Consider the following 17,527-nt stretch of genomic DNA (forward strand, 5'->3'; position numbering starts at 1 on the left):
ACGCAGAGGATAATGAGGTTACTCAACTATAAAGAGTGGAGTTGTACCGAGCAGAAATAAGGCTCCTGTGGGGAGTTTCAAATAATTTTTCAACATACTAAATTAAAATCAAGCAATTTTTTTCTTTTTAGCTGCCCAAGATTCCCTTGGTATTAGTAATCGCATAAACCCCCTCGAATAGGATTAAACACAATAAGGACAAAGCCGCGCTTCAGAGTCAGACGAGTATGAGAGACAATAGATGGATTCCGTAGAGAGGTTTGGAATTCTAAATGAGCATATAGGTAGATGTGCCTGATGAACATATTGCATAAAACACAGTAAGACAATTCTGGCAAAGGATCTTCGGAATAAGCTCGTAAATATTGGTGGTGGATAAATTATCATTTGCGTCAATTAGACCTGGTATTTGCGCGGTATAAATGGCTGATAGAAATCCTTTACCTAAGTGTGGCATCCAATAAAACACTAATTTGTTAGGGCATCTTAACGGCTTACTTGCCGGAAAAATATGAAAGGAAGGTGTTTAGGGACATGTGTATTCAGGGGATAATTCCTTCGATTAATTACGTTCTCTTAACTTCCTACAAATCCACAATTTACGACGCACCTAAGTACCCATCCCTTTAATTACCCGCTAAATGGCTTCCTAAGGTGCATCATTTGAAACCACAAAAAGAAATTCCCGAAGTAATGAAATAAAAAATCCACTCTCGTAATTGTGTGTAAGGAACCTACAGGAAAGGTTTATCAAGTAAAATGATGACCAAATGATATCATGTTTTGGGAGGTACCTATAAAATTTACAATTAGAAGTAGTAGTATTTAGGAGGCGACCGACAGCTAAGGTCATTTGTGCCATTAGGGATGGACAGGAAAGGATGAAGGATGGATAAAAACCCGGCGTCGGCATTAGCCGACTCTTAACGAAAGGCGCCAAGGGTTCCACACAGCTTAACGTCCGATTCCAAGGGACGGCGTACTCACTCTAAGTGCCCTCCCAAAAGCACCTAAAGCAGGGACCGAGGTACCACTGAAAAATATTCGACGCCGCCGGGATTCGAACCCAGGCCCTCTAGCTGGGCCAGTACGTTAGCCACCGCACCATCCCGATCCTCTACAATTAGAAGAATGATTAAGCATTTCAGTTAATATAAATACCTCATTTCATTGAAAAAAACCTATTCCATTCTGAGAATATTCGGGACTAGGGGCCCTTCACTATTTACTGTATTTTCCATAGTTAATGTTTCCAATTAATTATATTGTTCCTTCCAAATTATTTGTTATATTTATGGAGGCAGCAATTCTTTCAAAAATTCAGTGACTACTGATGCTTTCTGGAGTTAATTTTTCAGGAATGAGGATTGGAAAAATACAAGTAAAAAATCTAGGCGATTCATTTCAAAGACCAGCTCTTCCGATATATTTATAGTGCACAACAGTTGATTTTGGAAAACTGCACTGGTGAGTCGTAATTTGAGAGGGAAAACGAAAATTATTGCATTACCGCCACAATGAATGAATCTGGAAAACAAAATACAACCTGAGAAACGCAGATGTTCAGAATCAAATCCTCGGACGGCCCAATCATAGATGCTGTGTTGATGAAAAGATTCCAAGCGAATCTCGTTAGCGTGGCTAGAAATCTTAGAAAAGAGGCTAGAAAAGTAGAGGTATTGCATTCAACTGAATTGCAAACAAGTTCTCGGGGTGAGAGAGAGGGGTCGGGGGTTGAGCCTTGGGGAACCGTGTGGGCGTTGACGCGGCCGAGTGACGCCACAGCCTCGCAATTGGGTCCTAAGTGGTCAGTGGGGCCGCAAATCAACTGCACCCCCCCTCCCCCAATTGTCTCCACCGGGGCTCAAGCGTCGCCGATGGATTCACGACCTCAAGCCGGCCCTCAATCAGGGGAGGCCGTGACTGCGGCGAGTAGCCCCCGAGCCCCAGCGTCTGCACTATGGTGACAAGGCGCGTGCTTCTTGCTCCGCTCGGTGCGATGGGGGCGCCTGGGAAGCTAATGAGCGAACGGGGAGACTGGAATGCTTCTGAGGCACGCTCTACCCTCGCGGGACACATCCACAGAGGCCGCATTCTCCCACCACTCCCAGAAGGGAGGGAGAGACGAGGGCGCGCGGAGAGGCAGGCTCTCTCTTCGCCTTGCCGCCTAGAGACCCTTCCTGGTTCCTCCTTACACGTGGTCCTCCCTCGCCCGGCCTTCTTCCAATCCCACCCTCAGGCGGTGGGTAACAAGAGAGTAGCGGCACGGCGTTTATCCCCTTCGCGTTCTTTTTTTTTGCCAACCCACTTTTGTAATCTGTCCGTCATGTCCGTCACACAACGAATCTCATCACGTCCAACCTCCTCATCATCCTCTCGTGGTTTTTAGGCTCTTTTTCTCTCTCGTGCTCTGCTCGGGTCGCTGACACGCTTCACGATGAGAAGAACCCATTCTGGCATTTCTTAATAATAGCTGCAAGAGTCGAGGAAGTAAGCGCCAAGAAATTTCATAAAAGCCCTTATTAGAGAACTCATTCCTCCCGACCTAAGGAAATATCCCGCGAGTGAAAATTTAGAGGAGCCATGTTACGTCAATAGTAGTCCTCACAGCCTGTCACAAATAAGATACCTATTTTAAGAATTTCAGCTCACTTTGAATTCTTTGGATTGGTTTTCTTAAAAAATACCTATCATTCCTCTGCTTAAAAGCAGCTGAAAAGCGAGGGTTCTGTTAACTACTCACGGATTTGTAAAATAAAATATATTTAAGATGCAATTTTTCACATGAGCGATACAGGATCAGAATAAATGCCATTGAAGTCAATGAGTTTAATTTTTTATACTAAGTAGCTTCTTTAAAATACCTATATAGACTATAAACCATTCTGTAAACAATTATAGCACCTCTTACCGCACGCGTAGATTAGTTTAGACATAGATACTGTAGTTCACATAAAGCTGTAGGCAAAAATCAGTTCATTACCTGAATTTTATCACTCCTTTGTTTGTCCGTAACATTTTAGTAATCGATAATGTTTGCTGAAAGTACAGGGCGTGGAATCATCTCCCACCATCAAAGTTGTGGCTGCCTATGTAGCATAAATGTAAGGATATTTATCCGTCTTTGTACACGGTTGAAAAATTCTCAGTAACCCCAAGCAAAGAATTGCATCAATATGTACGACTACGAAGCGTGTAAATCATTATATTACACTGCATCTGCTGAATTTGCCGTGTTCATTAGTGATAGATTAAGCTACAGCAGAGGATAAAAATACATAACCATTTTTATCCCACAACCATAATATTCTGTTATTCATTTCTAATTGGTTATTGGAAATATCCTTAAGTTGGAAAGAAATTCCACCCGTGGGGAAATAAAACGTTTGAAAAAATCAAATAAGAAATACGATACCAGTAATTTATTACGAAATATTAGCCTACAAAATGAGAGCACTACCAACTTAAAACAATGATAAATACAATGTGGGTTTTCTGGGCCCAGAAACTCCAGTAATGAACCTCATGACCACATAATTATTTAACCGTATGTGTAATTTTGGAGCGGTTGTAGGCAAGGTTAGGTGGGATGAATTTCGAACGCCATCCAATTCCGTGGGGGTTTGACACACTGACATAAATCATTTCCCTAATTTGTTTTGACACGCATTGGTACAACTTCGTGATTTCAAAAGCTTTATGCGAGCGGCAAGCATTCCCCCGCTTCTACATATTCCCGGCCACCTCCCTACTACCTCCCCACCTACTACCTTGCCATGCCACAAAACCCACACCTCCCAGTTCGAGGTATAAATACCTGGCCACAAAATAAGTGAAAAAAGGAGGCACGCAAGACAAAGACAAGGCCCATAACACCCGTCAGGAAGGTAATTTGGAGGGCGGATTTCTTTTTGTCCCCGAAAAAGGACAACATTCGATTAGGAGGGCACTTCTTTGGGTCTTAGCGAGTATGTGACGAAACCTATATTTGGTGCGCCATCTGCCCCTGGAAAGGGGGAGGTGGTGCCGGGGCGCTGAGGGTGTAGGGGGATGGGAAAGCAGGAAAGATCCAACCCCACCTTCCGCGAAGTCCCTCCCGGACCGAGCGGCCCCTTCCACGCCCGACGGTGGTGCGCAGCACGTATTCGTGGGCCTGCGAGCGGGTTTGGGCGGGAGGGGGGACGAAGAAGTCAGGGGAAGCTGGCCGGGAGGGTGCGGGTCTTGGTGACGGAGAGGAAGATGAGAGTCGGGGCTGGGGGGGTTTAAGGGGTGGGAAGGCTGGAGGGAACAGTTGCGAAACGAAACCGCGTGCACGGGGGCTCCAAATTGGATAGGGGAGACGCCGCCGTGCGTCACTCACGGGTCCTTAGTCCGCGATTCGATGTCACAGCGGCGGCGGCCAGTGGAGGTCCGGTTTCGCGGGAAGAGATTGAGGGGACGGAGCCAGCCGGAGAGGGTGTGCGCTCGAGGGATTCGTGGGCAGCGGCGTAAGCGGTGACGGCTGTGTGTACATAGTTTATTCAAGCTACGGACTCACGACAACTGATGATTTGGCGGTGAGACATGATTTCAACACGGATGTATGGACCCATTTTTTTATGGGCCTCCAATTTATTCATGGTATCCTAAAATACGGGTAAAGGAATGCTCAATTGTATGCAGCAGCATAGGTTTTAAGAATTTGATCATCATGATATACCGCTTAAAAGAGTTATCCCACGTCCAAATGAAACGATTTAAGGAATTGCGAGAAAGTAACTCACTGTGTTCTGAAGTTCTCATCATGCCGCCCAAAAGAAATGGATTGCAAAAGCGGCATGCAATTTTCTATTCGCTAAAATGAAGCGGGATAGAGTACCATCTCTTCTCAATGCACATAATGGCATACGCTTTAAATTGATCAAGAACATTAGATTACTTATTAGCCGATGACAAAATGACCTACTAGGAAATTAACACGCAAGATGACGCCGTGCTACTTTCTATTTATTCAGACAATACCTCGGACTGGTGATGGTTACGAATCTAACGAAATGGTGATTAAAATTTAACCTTCATAGTTCACAGAAATATAATATTGGAGCCTAGAAAATGGGATAAATGACACAGAATAGACGAAATTAAATGAAGTACTTCAGAACAATTGCCTATGAGTACTAATATCTATAGTCTTTAATGAGGAACGCTTACTGAGAGAGATTCGGCTTCACCACCGGAAAATTTATGATAAAAGGGAGACGTTGTATCGACTTGGTTAAACCACATTTGGAATATGTGGCCTGTCAAAGGAAGTAATTGAGGTCCACCAGAGGAAGTGTTAATTAAGGAAGGAAATTAGTAAAGTTAAAGAACGACTTGTGTGGAAAATTGTTACGAAAAGGTGTGTGGGGCTAATAGAGAAAAGTAGATGAGTCTCTTCAGACCCAAGTGAGACTAAGATATTTATAAAGGCACAGGACACGAGTTTTCTTATGACGCCGTGGCAGCCTCCGATTAGTGCCGCATTTTACAACGGAAAAAAACCGACCTCTCGAGAGAGAAAAAAGAGAAAAAGATTCGAGTTCTGACAGATCTAAATACTTTTTCTCCCATCGCACGTCTCGCGGTCACAACAAAAAGAAGGTTAAGTACCCAACAACTGATATTTTAAAACCCAATTTTAATCTGACATTCCTATTACGAACACATCAGTTTAACCCACATTTACATAAATGCACAAACACCACTCAAATATGACGGGCGCCCTGAAACCTTCTGCCATACACCGTGGTGGCCAGCAGATGATATCATTGATAAGGATGAAGAGATAAACCACAAACATTGTCATTATCCCCAAAGGTAGCATTTTGATAGCCGAAGGTAAAACTCACTGGAATAATCACTAAGGCGAGTGGAATTCACACGTGTGTTCCATTTCCTTTCTCCATGTGTTTTCCCAGGACGCTTTGGGACCCACACTGCTTGACTTCCACTGAGGATCGAGAAACCACCCTGATTTTAAACCGGGGTGCTCCATCCAGTAGTCGAACATCACTCGCTAGGCTATCACGCTACAATATTAAATTAGTACTCAATGATACTTTCGTACTTGCTAGGAGACGGAATAAACGGTAATGTACTCGTATATTATCAGTGCAGATATTAATGGAAATGTCAAATTTGTGCCTCAATAAATGCCAGTATTTCCTGTTGAAAAGATACATTTTCCTTTGGACCATTTCATTACGCATCTGCGATCACGTCCCTTGCTATCATATAACCGGTTCCTATGCCTCGCAAGGAATTTTATTCTCCTTATCGTTATAAAGAGATACATCGGAATATGGGCCGACGTTTCTCGTGTAAGCTCAATGTCTAGAAGAGATCTGTATCACCTCAGAACAGCTTGGTTGATATCTTTCGACGACCCTGTTCATAATCGTAATTATGAAAATGCTCGAATATCCCTCCCCTCCATTATTGGTAGATTCACTAAAAACACCATTATCAAGGGTAATAGCAATTCTGCCATTTCAGAAATAGACAACAGAGAAATTAGAATCGATGAAATCGACCAAGAAAAAAAACTCGACTTTTCGAGCACGTGTTGAAAAAATGATATCATTTTTGATCGGTCCCAAATGTGAATTCACAACATGTTTAGTGAGTTACAGAATGTTAAGAAGAATATATTGCTAGTGAATGGTCGGTAATGCACTGCAAAGTAGCCAGTTCAAAAAGAGAAATACCATTTTGAGGAAAACTTCCCTTTTAACCCCTGGGCTAATGAGGGAAATACCAATTATCAATTGTACCAAGAAAAAGTTTTGACGGAGTGCTAGTGGAGTGTTTCAACGACCATAGTGTCCGCAAAATTTGTTGAAATCATCTACTCTTTTGGAGACTGATGTCGTGAAGAGTTGAATCCAATAATTGTATTTTAATTGAAAGTAGATAAAAAATTATATTTATTAGCATTAACTTAATAAATGTTGTAACCCTTAAGGATATGGACATAAGATATCTATTTTAAAGATTTTCTTTAAAAATGTAGTTATAGGCCACTCTGTATTTTACTACGGCGAGTATTCTATGGGCCCGTTAAGTTATGGTATAGCCAACGATTAAGTTTCCTAGCGGGGTACATTCTCTAATAATACGTTTCAAATAGGATGAACAGCAACAATAAAGGCTACTCAAAAAATGAAGACTTGAAGAGAATTTGATATTTTAAAACCCAATTTTAATTTTTGAAGACGGTGGACCATCTTGAACAGTGGAAAATATCCTTTCATAACTGCTTAATGCATTAAGTCATTACTTCTCAAAGAATCACTAACACTTCAGGATACATTAGAAAATTTTCCCGAAGATTTACAAATTGCAACGCATGTTGCGCAAAAAAGCTCTTGCAGGAAATGTAAAGCTAATAAATGTAAGCTCTTACAACCGGAAGTAAAAGGGAAAAGACAACCATTACAGGCTTTCAAATCCTCAAAAACCACCAGTTAATAAGAAACTTCATTTAAATATAATGTTTCAATAAAGTTTCAAATTAAGATTGGATGAATAAAGGACGAACGAGCGATTCACATGCTTCAGAACAAATTTGGTTGGAGGATCAAATTCTTGGCCTCCAATGGTTTAGGTGACTGTTTGAAGATAGTGTCGAGGGCAACACAGCATCATTGCATCGAATATTACCACGGTAAATAGAAAAATTCACGACATGCTTGCCTTTTTTGTGTGCTTCTTAAGTTGGAAGGAAAAATAATTAATTCGAAACCTATGTGAAAAAAGATATTTTTAAGGATAAATATATGAGTCCTGAAAAAATGACTGGTCACGCCAAAAAGGGCCGAAATTGATGGGCACTCAACATGTTAGTAACTTTCACGCTTCTTCTTATCCCCGCTATGCAAAGGTCGTAAACTATAGTAATTTTATATTTTATACATCGTTCAATGCCTGTACAAAAAAGAACGTGATACGACAATAAATCTTTCAGTTTAAGTGCCCGTAACTGCTGGGAAGGTTTGACTTTTAAGCCAAATTAAAGTTATGAAAAATAGCAAATCTAAGTTTACCATTGAAAAGCCGTCTCACTAGAGTTATTTAAATGAAACTTACGGACACAAAAAAATAATCCAAAAGAAAGAAGATTTGCAATGAGTAATGAGATCCAGTGCGCTAATGAGAGGTCAAAGAGCAGAAAATATTTCGTAGTGACGAAAATCAATCTCCCCAAGATAGCTTAAAACCATTCTTATTTTTTCCATTTAGCGGAATGTTTCTTACTGTGAGATTGTACATAGTACTTGTACATGTACTTTACAGTAGATGTACTGAGAATTGAGGCTTTTAGTGTTAAAGAGTCATCATGAAATTTAACATAATGTAAACCCCTCGTCTACTGCCAAATATACGATATATCCTAGGCATTCTCCACAGTGAAAACTGATCCCTATTCTAAACTTTAAGGACGAGAGCAATTATAAAAATTTGTATTCTATCCGGATATTATTGAAGGCCAAAATTTATTGAGTTGAATTCGACTTTTTGGCAAGCTGCTACCATGAAAAACATGGCATCTCTAGTACTTTACTTCACACACGATATTCAAAAATATCAACTGACACGAAAAATTACCTCAGTAATAATTCTTAGCTACCAAGAAACTGCGAGAGATGTGCTTGCTCATGTTTCATAAAGCACTTGTTCATACAGGTCATACTGTATTTCATAAAAATACTGTGCGGAAAACTCAGGTGTTTCTTTTTCCTCCATGAATCATAACCCCTGGTGACTAGCTATTCCATTCATCCAGACGAAAACATTAAACATTCCTGATATTAATGACTGACTTCAGGCTTCATGTGATGTAATGAAAAAAGATATCGATTTTTAAGAGTGGAAATGAAAAGGCAGTAGCGAAATGCCTTATCGCACTATCTGAAAGACATTTTTAAGTCATATAATCACGATATCACGCAATGCCGTATGATTCACATGGCTCCATCTTGCCATTTGTCATTCTATTCCGGTATACCGCTACAGCGCACATATATAACAATTTGCCCTACCCAGGTGACGCCTGATAACTACTACCCATGCTTCTCATGACTTAACTGATATGATTCTTCATTAAGTTTACTCAAAATGATGATCTTTACGGAGAATTAAATTCCAAATATAGTGAATACGGCAAATGTTGCAACATGCAATCCGAACCTAAATTCCATAATTTTCATTTTCATAAACTGTGAAGGGTTGAACCCGTGCATTTTCTTGATGGGAGATAGTATTTTTCTTTGCCAAAAGAGAATATTTTTCCTTGACTCATTTGATCAACCGGTGCAATAACGACGCACAATACTCTCCGTGGATCGCTTCTCCTTTTGCGGAAGTAAACTATATAGATGACTCCGCGTGCATCCCAAAAACAATGGCCATCACCTTGCCGAGATTATTTTCAGTCCCAATTTCTCGTGTAAAACTGACAATACTGTTCGTAGTGATACCCCTGTGGTCTCAAATATTTCGTCAATTTTAATTCGTCGATCACTTAACATCATATCGTGGATTTTTTAATTATTTCAGAGGAAGTCATTTCCGCTGGACGTCCGGAGCGATGTTCACTATTTGCGGATGTACGGCCACGTTTAAACTCCCAATTGTAAACAGTCACCAAGACAAGAGCAGATGTGCTACAAACTTCATCCAACTAAGCTATGATCTCTTTTGGTATTAAGTCTTTTAAATGTGTTATTCACCGCACAAAGCTCGTTTTTTTCATTTTTCTAAATAAAAAAACGCTTGTTGCTTCAATCGACTATGAAAATGAAGCCACGTAACGGGTATAGGTGAGCATTTAACAGCAATCTACTAAGAAAAGAGGGTTACTAATAGCAAACCGTTTCCGAAACTAGAAGCACCATCATCCATGCATTTCCGAAAGGCTTGCCCTATGCTATAGAGGCTAAATGTGCCTAAGGTTGAACTTTCTTATTTTTTAAATTAAAATTTTAAGTGTTACGATATAATTTATTAAAGACGCTTTCTACGATGAATTTTCCTTTCTCTTCCGATAATAGTATTTTACCCATTGATTAACTCTCATAAACATGCATTATATATGCTGCGCCTAAGAGAAATTCAGAAAGTGCTGAAAAAGTAGATGTTATAAAATATTTATATATTTGAGTCGATAACGATTTTATCATTTTATAAGCGAATTATGTCGTGGTGCATTTTCATGTGGTTTTCAATTTCTTGCTTGTTGTGTCCTGGCTTCCGTGTTGTAGGATGGCTTTCGTGCTGCATCATGGGGTGCAGTTTTTTAGTTGTTTTGCGGTATATGTGTTTGCATGAGTATTGGATGAAGGGATTTTTGCATGAGTATGTGCGCTGCTGTGGGTGTAATTTTCCGTGTTGTTTTTTTTTTTGCTTGTGGTATTTTTCCTTTTTACGGTTGGTGACCTAACACCCCCCGCCACACGCCCTTGCGGCGGCTTGCGGGGTTTTATGTAGATGTAGATTATGTCCCTGTCGTGGTCATGTTCTAGCGTTGCGTAATCGGTGAGTTTTACGCCATATTCTGTCTTCTTCACCCAAGCTGACTGCAGTGTTTTTCCCATATATCTTTTACAATTGATATATATCTCGTCTCTTTAATTTATAATGAATTTCTTATTTAATAGAGTCGATTTCAACTGCACCAAACATTCAAATTGCTCAAATTAACGTTAACACCTTAAGGATACTGTCTATAAAAAGGCGGGCAACCAAATACTCAGGGACAACCCGTGTGTTCCATATCAATTTGGTTAGGGAACAGATTAACGTAATCATTCATTTATCGCTATGTCTATTCAATCGAATGGGAAATATTATAATAACTTGCAGTTCAGTTTAACAAAATCTGAAATAAGTTAAGATACCGTATAATTTTGTCATGCGGGATCGCCTGGCTAATCACTTTATCTGAATCGCTTTTTCAATCTCATATGATAAACTGACGATGGGAAGTTTGTTAAAGAATCAACTGAATGAATACATTATGGCATTATAATTTTAATAAGCAAAACCTGCATTAATTCCTAAACTATTTTACAATTATGTAAAATTGTACGCATAAAATTTTGATTTTTCCGAAAGGCTCGCAAACAAACCAAAGGTCGATTTCTTAGAGAGTGATTATTCTGAGGTAAGAATGAGTAAAAAGAAATTTTTTACTGCTATAGACTTTTTAATTAGATTTTCCTCCGAAAAGTTAATGAAAATTTTATTTTGGTTTTATGTAAGCATTAATTTCAATCAAAAACTGTTTCTGGGAATTAAATATATACTTACCAAACTATAAATATGAATGACTCAGAGAAACGGGGATGGGTTTCATAAGGAACACATTATATATTATACACTTTGAAAGCCATTTAGATATCATATGCTATGATGAAAAATAAAACCTTCTATTGGGTACAACCAGTGGAAAGCTGGGATCATCTGTAAACCAGTTCAGAAGCCGTTAGTTTCAGAGAATTCGTGCCGGGACCGAAATAATGGAAATTCGTTGTTTTTTCACCCCGCAACCTGGCAATATGCGGGATAATATCTGGAATCAATGTGGAACGCTTAAAGACTTGGAGATATTTTTATGATTCAAGATTGACTCGTTGTTAAACCTCCTACAAACTTTTCTAAGTTGATACAAGTTGAAAGCCTTCCTCTCTACACATAAATAGTACCTCATTCAATAGGTTTTAGTTAGGAACGTTGTTTCTCTAGCAGAGAAAGTAAGCTTCCCGTTAATGTATTCCCAAACATGGAGTGAGTCGTAGGTAAATAAATGATTAATCGATATTTATATCGGTCATGCATATCGATAAAAATCTCCAAATATATTTCATTTGGCCGTTCCTGCTTGTTGACAGCCGTCAATGGCAGTTATGGTACGCTTAAATTGAAAACGTTGAGCATCCACCAGAATTTCGAGATAAGAATCTCATTCAAGGAAAAAAACGATAGTTTACTTCCCGTTTTTCTGGCAAATAATTGCATTTACAACGATGGCGTTAATTGAGTTTTTTATGGTTCAGTTTAGAGCTTGATTTTGAGACCTGAATCGAGAAAGAAAAATTAATCGGAAAGACTCACTTAATTTATTAAGACGGTGAAAACAGCTTCTCACGTTCGGGTAAAATAACTGGCCTTACAGAACTCACATAGTTACTGTTTTTTCTCGACATCTGAATCTTCACGCCTCCTCTTTAAGCCATCCAACGGTGGCAATGAGAGGGGGCGCAGACAACAAAGGGATTGGATTCGTGGTAGGGACCTTTATGTTTACCGCCACGCATTATTTTGGGAATTGGGATGACCAAAGTCTCTTTGGTCTCATTAATTCTTCTGCTTGTCCAAGACAAGCACAAGTTGTTAAGTGAATAAACAATTGGACCTCAGGAGTAAAAGCATAAGCTACAACTTTTCTATCATTTTCAATCGAAATTAAAACACCTTTTCTAAATGGTTTCTACACCTGGGGGTGTTTCGATATTGTATTTTAACAATCATCGCAAGTGTCCAAAAATCGGTATTTGGATAGCCCTTAACACATTATGATATTGTACACAAACAGTGCCGAGTTCGAGACAAGAAGGTATAAGGTGTCCCGGACGTGAAAAAACAATTTCAATATGTTATTTTCTCAATAACAATTGTTGACTGAACGAGGACCTTAATTACTCGATTGATCGTCATCACGTCGCCTACATGTAGTCTGACAAGAGTAAGAAAGAAACGTAAGCCCTAAACTTTGTAACAATTTCACCAGCTCATTTAATGAAACCTAAATCTTGTTAGATAGCCCCATAATTTTAAGCCTACCGAGAACCAATGCTCAGTTGTCGGGAAGGTAGCAACAGAGAATAATTATATCTTACAACACTTATGACTCAATGCCATCTAGTTTATAAACCAATCAATACGCAAATGATTTATTTAATAAAAATATCAGAAAACATTTATTATATTTCAAATTCAGTTTCTGTTCTTCTCTGACTCGCCATTATGAAGTAGAATGCGTTATAATGAATCTATGGAAGGCCGTATTTTCAAAATCCAAGAATCAAAATTTTCTATCTGACAAAAGGAAATGATAATTAAAATACCATATTATTTTTTTTGAGCGCTAAGCATGATTAACTGACAAGATTCGCATAGAGAAGAAGAAGAAGCAAATGAAACACATTCGCTAACTTAGCGTGTATCTTACACTTATAATTTCCGTGGCTTAGTTTCTTGGTCCTCCTCATTGTACCTTTCGTTTTATCTTTCTTTCTTCAACTACCCTAAAGGCACTGCTAGTTTTAATACACGTGATGTGGCTAATATCTTGCCCTATTTTATAATTCCGCATGCTTCATCTTTCCTCGGTTTAACAATTCTCCTTGTTTTCAGATTCCCCTTTCAGCTTTTCCAGACTTAAGTTCTTCTCCAACCTGTTCTTCCAGGGGGCCATATCCCAGACGGATAGAGTGCTATACTCCATTTAAATGATTTATCGTAAAATATTCATGATTACATGATCTTTGAGTACCTATAATAACTGAGTAATAATCGCGAACGCTCCCAAGCAGGAGCTTTTTGGATTTCAATTCCTGTAGCCCTTTTTCCTTCCCATTTTATACGGCTTCTAAGGTAAAGAGAGGAAAGACCCCTTCAGTTATTTTCTTCCGCGTATATTTTAGTTTTATAACAATTACATTTCGTGTTTTATTTTGAAATATCTCATCAATTTCGTACGAGGAGGGTTAAAAATGCCTTTATTTTTAAGTCTTCTAGATTCTCTGCATTGATTGCGGTGCTAGTAGTTTTTATGAGAGGCGACCGACAGCTAAGGTCATTTGCGCCATTAGAGATATTTGGGAAAGGAAGAGTGGAGAGAAACCTGGCGTCGGCATTAGCCTACTCTTGTCGGGGTCCGCAGTTAAGCGTTCCAACCGACAGGCATCGTACTTACTCAAAGTGCTCTCCACAAAGCACCTCAAGTATGGATTGGGATACCGCTGAAAAATATTTGTTGTCTACAGGATTTGAACCTGGGCCCTCTCGGTAGGAAGCGTGTACGTTAGCCACCACACCATCTCGGGATGAATGTACGCTGTTCCTGGAATATCTCAGGCCTTTATCTCTGCCAGTCATCTTCTTTCACTGCTTTTATTTTAAACCTAATTTCTTTAGCTTTATCTCCAAAAATCTTGATAATTACTCCGTTGACTGACGTCTTCGTTCAACTTTCCCTCGAAATTAATTAAATATCGTCTTCCGGAGTTTTCGTAAAGCTGTTCAACAAACGTTTAAATGTTTTAATGAAATAATCATTTGAATTCGCTCCAACTCCTTCATATTTATCACATGCCTTTATAATTTGCCAGTATATTCACGCTCCCATTCATGCATTGGCCGGGATAGGTAGTATTGAATTTTGTTCTTCTTTCTCTAAATTGCACCTTATATAAAATTAATAATTTTTTGATAATTTGTATCTTTATGCACACTTCGATTGCATTGCATAAACTTTCAACCCTATCTTCTTTGGTCTTCTTCGACTCTCGTATGACAGGTATCATAACTTGTAGTAGAAGGCTTCCTTCTTCCGTTAATCGAGTTCTTATATTGATGTTACCTTATCTTCGTTGATATCCATGACCTGTTGTCAGTTATTTCACTCGATTTCTTCTACCAATTCTTTAATTGCCATCTTCAACATTCACTCACACACAGGATGTTAAATTATAGAGCAAATCTCTAACGTAAATTATAAACATGTTTTTTGTGTTGCCAAGCCATTTACAAAAAATCGTTTCAGGCTTTACTTTGAGGAAGTTTTTCATATTAAAAGGAACTGTGACTATGTAATTTTCAACATCTCAATTTATTAGACACAGACAGTGATTTCAACGGGTAACTGTCATAATCAAGGTATAATGACAGCTAATCGTTGATGCCATGGTCGCCTTCCAATAAATGGTAGTGTGGAAAATTACGTACACACAGTTCATTTTAATGAAGTCAAAAACGTGTTAGTTATCCCATCGCTCTATGATAGGAGAGATCAAGGATATACGATTAGAGAGATAAACTGCGGAACTGACAGCTTTAAAATGCCATATTTCCGGCTAATTGTAAGGGATCACAATTACTACCAACAAGTTCACCAAGAGTCCATTTTTCCAAGTGGTAAAACCGGTGTTTGTAATAATCGGGCTTCAATTATCTATACCTAAATGCTGAGTAAAACTTTCGTAGACTAATCAAATCCTAAGTCAAAGAATTTCAAGTGAAGCCTCACGACAATTATGCTCTCTATTCTACGAGTCTCCCATCTATCAAAAGCGAAGTCTAGCTAAAATTTGTTGTCTCAGGCGTAACTTTATGGAATTTTCATAACATATTGAAATGAAATGAAATAATTTACTTTAGCAAAGTAAATTATTTCATTTCATTTCGAAGTCTTTCTATTACAGAAAACTATATCCGCGAACAAATAAGTTCGTGGAATACCCCTCGGGTATTGTGGCCACCAGGAATAAGGAGATTCTATTACGAAATAAATTTATAGTTTTCATACAAAGATAGCTTCGAAGTTGAACAGCGTTTGGCAACCATGATTTAAAAAACCCTCTTGGCAATGCAAAGAAGGGAACACTCTTTCAGACCGCATCGTGCAGCCGGTTGTTCTCCACACTTATGTTTATGAAACGAAACTGCACCAGCAGCTTCCATTTTGCTATTGACTTTGATCCAAAAAATACCTCCAACTTAAATCCCACGGTTTACTTCTGGCTCGTCGGGAAACGTAAGAGATCCTTTATTCCTGCTAACACCCAATCATTAAGTCTCAGGCGAAGCGGCGGGAAAAAGAAATAACCATGTAGAGCCGGCTCGGTACAAAAAAAATGTACTGAATTCACCCAAAATATCGCCAGGAGGGGGGGTTGGCGAGGAGGTGGCTGAGGATAGTAGAGAGAGGGAGGTCGAGGCAACGGTCGAAGAACGGTGGGAAATTAAAGAGTAGAATCACTGGGGGGGATGCGGGGAGAAAGTACATTTGTTGGAGTTTGAGAGTGGAGGAGAGAGGATGATATTAAGGAGAAGGACAAGGGAAGAATGCAGGTTGACAGGAAGGGCGGACAGGAGTGAAGGGAGGGGGAAATCAAAAGGGGGACGGGCTGGGCGGACGAATGTCTTCATTTCGGTGGAAGGTGGGTGGGAGGTGAGGAGGGCAAGCGGCAAGGGTAAGGGTGAAATTCCTTTTAAGTCGGCTGTGTTTAACGTGGGTACGGTAAAATATTAATCTGAAGGAAAAGTGCTTTTTGATGAAATGAATACCTTACGGAGGGAAAATAGCATTCGCATTTGAATTAAGCTCATACGCTTTGAATCACTTACTTTTAAAATGGACACCAGTAGTTAATGGTAACATACCAATTTTAATTGATATTACATGAAATGTAGTAGAACCTTAAGATTAAATTAAACAATTTACCACCATTTGGATGGATACCTCTTTGGGTTCTCCGTTCCTCATTTGGATAAGTCTTGTGGGTTCTTTGAATTAAGAACGTGCATTAAAGCTATAATGTTCACTCTGATTCTTCAATTTTCCAGTCGTTAATTATTTAAAAAAAACTGTCATCTGTTGACTTTATCATAGAGCTGGCGTCCGAATGTGTAACTTTGCCAAGTTTACATACGAGGACGTACCTACCTCTTGCTTTCCAGGTACACCACCCATTTACAAAAATCTATCAAACTTTGATAAAATAGGCACTCCTACCTATTTTTACAACATTCTTTATAATTGTTTTTTGATTTATACACTAAAAAGGTTAATTTGTTAATATTTAACACGTTGCTTGGTAGACCATTAGAGAAACGTTGGCAGGTCGTTTCGCGGTTTCCTTCATATTTTTTGACTTCGTAAAGTACAAGTTATCCACATATTTTTTCGAGAATTAAATGCTTAACTTCTGCGGACGCTTTTTTCTCTCCGACGAGGATATTCATCAAAAGGTTTGTTGAGATGTTCAAATAAGAGTAAGAGAAGGTAATAATCGAAAATTTACAAATTCCATGAAACTGTAGGAGTTGCCGCGGCAGTAACTTCTAACGGAGTCATCCGCTAGATGTGCATTACAATGCAACAACTTCAGATGTAAAAATCTGAAACTTTTCGCATAAAAAATCATATCATATTCCTCATGTTATAGAAGTGATAAATTAATCTCATGCTAACCACGTTTTTTATTAATTTGCTGAGTTTACCATGCAAATGATACGAGTAGACATTGATGTAAACTATCCAAGAAATCAATCCATGTTGGCAGTTTCATTGAGACAGATCGTCTGAAAGAGGTGTTTTCTAATTAACCCCTGATTATCCTATCAGTGATTTACCCTTCGTCAACATATACAGGGTTCGTCCGGAAAATAAGTGTACTGATTTTTTCCCGCCGCTCCAGGCGCGCCCAGCACCGCTCTGACG

At 39.2% G+C, this 17,527-nt stretch overlaps 1 long non-coding RNA gene across 1 annotated transcript in view; it reads right to left on the minus strand.

The window, feature by feature from the left end:
• Positions 1–17,527, minus strand: part of LOC139692858 (uncharacterized) — a 234,784-nt gene that overhangs the window by 164,562 nt on the left and 52,695 nt on the right. The gene's annotated exons all lie outside the window — the stretch shown is intronic.

This window comes from Hetaerina americana, unplaced genomic scaffold (genome assembly GCF_022747635.1).
Source record: "Hetaerina americana unplaced genomic scaffold, ioHetAmer1.1.p SCAF_42, whole genome shotgun sequence".
NCBI lineage: Eukaryota > Metazoa > Arthropoda > Insecta > Odonata > Calopterygidae > Hetaerina > Hetaerina americana.